Genomic DNA, 4,816 nt, shown 5'->3' with positions numbered 1-4,816 from the left:
GCTATATATCAAATATTCATAAATAGTGATTATGAAAAGTTATTCTTGAGCAATACTACAAGAAAGCATTAATATTGAATTTTAAATTCTTCAAAGAACTTTAGTCAAAAAAAAAAATCTTCAAGAACTATACAAATAAAATAACCCTTTGTATGAATAGAATTCAAGCAAAATCAATTGCAGAGCAGAAAAAAAGAAACTTAGGCATGATGAATATTAAACATAAATTTATTTAATTATCATGCTTGGAATACATAATTTATAGTAGTAACACACATTATTATATATATTTCAATAGCACACGATTAACATAACACACTGGACTGATTTTATTCAAAAAAAGAAAAAGAAAAAAGAGTAGCACACATTATTATTATTGTATTATATAAAATAGTAGAAGTAGGTAGCTAAGCCTCAAACTGTGGCGGGGTGAGCAGCTGAGCCTGAATCCATGAGACAATTTGCAGTAAATAAGTCACAATACAGATGTATTGTGACACACTGCGAGTGCCAAAACACACATAACTCAATCCATGTTTTTTGATCACCGAATTCCTCTCCTTGAGCACCAAGTATTGTGAGTAAAATAAATGTGAAAACAAGTGCTGAAGCCATAATGTTAGTGAATATATGAGTAGAGTTGTTAAATAAACTCCAAACCTCTAAACCCCACTTGCTGAGAGATTTTTTTTTACCCCAGCCTATTATGTCATTATTTTTTATAGACTCACATTTTATACGTAATTTGTATATTTTCTTAAGAAAAATAGAAAAAAATAAATGGGGAAAACTAAAATTTAGGGGATATTTAGCCTCCCAAATTTAGGGGATATTTTATACGTAATTTGTATATTTAGTCTCCCAAATTCTAATATGGTATAAGAGTTTATTCTACATCCATTTGTTGTTTGTTATGGAGACCTCCCATTCTAATATTGATACTTAACCAAACACTTTCACGTTCCAGTTTGTTTCGTTCTGGACGTAACCTAGCCCAAACATTCGAGTTGTACGTGGTGATGATTTTTACAAATGTGTGTCTAAGAGAGTATACTCTTTTACACTAGTTTTATTTTTCTCTTGTGAATTCGGTTTGCTATGAATAATTTGGAACCAAAACCACTCCAATTTATACAGGAGGGTTTTAGAGGATATTGGATAAAACAGACAGTATAGAACACCAAAATTTTAACTTTAAGGTGTGTATGTGCGTGCACTCGTGCGTGCGTGCATGCGTGTCTCGGTATGTGTTAAAATAAAAAAATTATTATATAATTATTAAAATTAAATTTTAAAATAGACTTAATATCTTGATCTAGATGGTGAATCTATTTTAAAATTAAAATTTATCACACTCACACATCATTATTTATTATATAATACTCTCACACTAGCTCATCGTTATTTATTATAGATGACAATAAAATACAGACAAACCGTGGCCACAAATAATCACTAATCATGGAAGAATTTCAACTTTAGGAGGAGCAGCTTTATTATATATGCAAAATTGATAATAGTGAGAACAAGAGAAAGGGATATGTTTATTGTAAAAAAAAAAAAAAGGGATATGTAAGTTAAAACTACTGCTGGTTCCTAAAATGAGATGTGAATGAATTAATTGTTATGAGTTTGCGTAGGAATATTATTTTAACAAAATTATGGTATAGTTAAAAAATGGGTCAGGCTAAACAGTGCCCCTGAGACACTAGTTAAGCATACTAAAAAAAGAAAACAAATGATAAAGTTAATGATGAGAGAGAATAACTTTTCACATCATTAAAATATTGAATTCACAATTTACGAGATAAAACTTTTATGTTTGTATCCTTAACTAGTCCCCCAGGAGTACTGTTTAGCATTTTCCTTAAAAAAAAAATTAGGTGTAAACCGTGTGGGGTCATGGGTGTAAATTTAATCGAATAAAATTAAGGGATAATTAAGTATCATACGTTGACCCAATTTTATGAGTGTATTTTCAGATTCCTTTCCAGCAGCTTCAATAATTATGTACTACTAGTATATAACAAGGAGAATCATCATAACAACATCAACAGTTTTCACATACACCGTAGTTTTTATTTCTTTTAAGTTTTATTTCTTTCTTGTGTTTGTTGTATGAATGAATTAATTAATTATGGAGTTTTTTTTGTTATTAATTATGGAGTTGCAACCATATATAGTCTTAAATATACTATTAAAGAACATAGTTTGTTTACCCAATTTTTGATACATATAGAAAGTAGTAATTAAGTAATTAAAATGTGATAGCATAACTTTGTGAAGTTGTTTTGCTATGAATAAATTGGGACCAAAATCAGAGGAACAAACATATAGAACACCAAAGTTTTAGAACACTAAGATGTGGATGTGCATGCACTCACACACTTGTGCATGCGTGCGTGCAGTGTATCCCTGTCTATTAAAATAAATAAATTATATAATTATTATAACTAAATTTTAAAATGGACTTAAACTCTTATAATCTAGATAGTGAAATCTCTTTGAAAAATTGAAAGTTATTAGAGAAATATTAACCTAGGCACAAACCCAAAACCTCAGTGTTGGACACAACTAATTAATAAACACCACATTTTGTTTGCATAATCACCACAATATTATTATATTACTCCTACACTCACACAATATTATTAATTTATTATATAGTTGCAGGAACCCATAAAATTTGTTTGGGTATCATGTTGAGTTGCTCAAAGTATAGATGGGAAAAAGAGAAATGACCCCGAGTTTAAATGCTTTTATAATTGAACAAATGTAAGAATTTATTACGTTTAAGTCAAAATTATAAGCCCAAATATTATGTTAGCAAGCAAGTTAATTGAATAGTCAGTGAGTTACAATGGCTAGTGTTTATGTTAAGGGTCATGCTAAACAGTGTACTCGGGCACTAGTTAAGCATACTAAAAAATGAAATAAATGATAAAATTAATGATGAGAGAGAATAACTTTTCACATCATTAAAACATTGAATGCACAATTTACGAGATAAAACTTCTATATTAGTATGCCTAATTAGTACCCGGGGACCATGTTTAGCATTTTCCTTATGTTAATTCCCATATCATTGAGTATTGTCCACTTTGTATCAAGAGTATTATCTTGAATGAATTGAAATACATGAAGTTTTCTGAATGGCAAATAATATTATATAAATATAGAAATAAATTACAATGTTTCTAAATGTTTTGGTTGTTTGAATTTAGTCACATTTAATTTTACGACACTAACAAAGGTTGTTGTCATTAGACTTGTAAAATAAATAAATACTATAAGTTGATATATACGAGCTTTTTATATACGAGTGTACACTAATATTGTTTCATTCAAACCAACAAAATTATCTTTTCAAAAAATAAAACAAAGTTATTTTCTTCTCTTTTTATTTTTTTAAATGAACTCCATGGATTAAAACCTTGCCTACAATTTGGTTAGGAAACTAAATATAAACTCGCAACAAGCCACTTTGTTTGTTATTTATTCGTGACCATTCATTTTGTATGAATTTAGGTGATTTGTTGTTTCGAATAGTAAATATTATATTAAAAAAAAGATCAAAAGATCAAAGTACAACGAGTATTAATTACAGATACTTTGAATAATGATTTTTTAACATAATAACTAGTAGTTAATTAACTTTGTCAAAAGAAAAACTAGTTAACGAATTAACAGGGCCTTCACTATTTTTATTGCGCAATAATTTGTTAATTTCAAATTGATGAGTCAATGCCATTGTTTAAACGACACATGTACACACCAACACATTGTGAAAATATATGGACACAACACATTATGTTATGTGACCAAGTAAAATCATTATTTTTACCAACAAATTTTAATTTAAGAATAAATAGTAAATACTTTTTTACTATGTTGAATCCTCTGTCTTGTGTCTTGTATTTTTCTATTTCCGTGTCATTGTTTATACTTTCTTGAATTTATCTAATTCTTTTAGTCATAACAATATATAATTTGGTGTTCATTCATAGGTTCTGTGTCATTGTTATTATTATCTTTGCTAAAGAACCTAACAATCTAGCTGCTAATGGGATGAAACTTGTCATGTAAGTAACTGATTCATTTCATGATTCCCTATGTTGAAATCCAATACAACTAAAAAACAATCTTGAGAAGGACATTAGGATGGTAATTAACAACATTTTTTCTATATCATTTACTCATTCGAATGTACGAGAAACTATCATTTTTTCTGTCTAGATTGTATTTTCAAATAGGATCGATTTAAAATTTAAAGGGGAAAATAATGTTTACTGCCTACAATGTTAGAGAATTTTGATTTACCACTTTGTAATTTTTTTTCTTCAGTAATATCCAAATTTTGTCCTTATAGTCCCTAATTATATATGCTGGTTTAAGATTTCGCATAAATGGTGACGTAGGAAAATGATGAAATCATAAGTCAGCATATCCAACGAGCTAAAAGGACAAAATTTTAACATTACATAGGATAATCGAAGAAAAAAAATATTACAGGGAGTAGTAAATCGAAATTCGCTAATATTAAATTATGATTAGATCAAAGATAATGATAGAATATTTTACATTTAAATACAATTATGTTTGTAATTATTTTCCTATAATTGACTCACACATTGTAACATATATATATATATATATATATATATATATATATATATATATATATATATATATATATATATATATATATATATATATATATATATATATATATATATATATATATATATATATATATATATATATATATATATATATATAGGCTTATAGATCATCCATGTTAAATGTTATAAAAAAC

This window comes from Trifolium pratense, linkage group LG5, assembly GCF_020283565.1.
Source record: "Trifolium pratense cultivar HEN17-A07 linkage group LG5, ARS_RC_1.1, whole genome shotgun sequence".
NCBI lineage: Eukaryota > Viridiplantae > Streptophyta > Magnoliopsida > Fabales > Fabaceae > Trifolium > Trifolium pratense.
Note: the sequence above shows the minus strand (reverse complement) of the source record.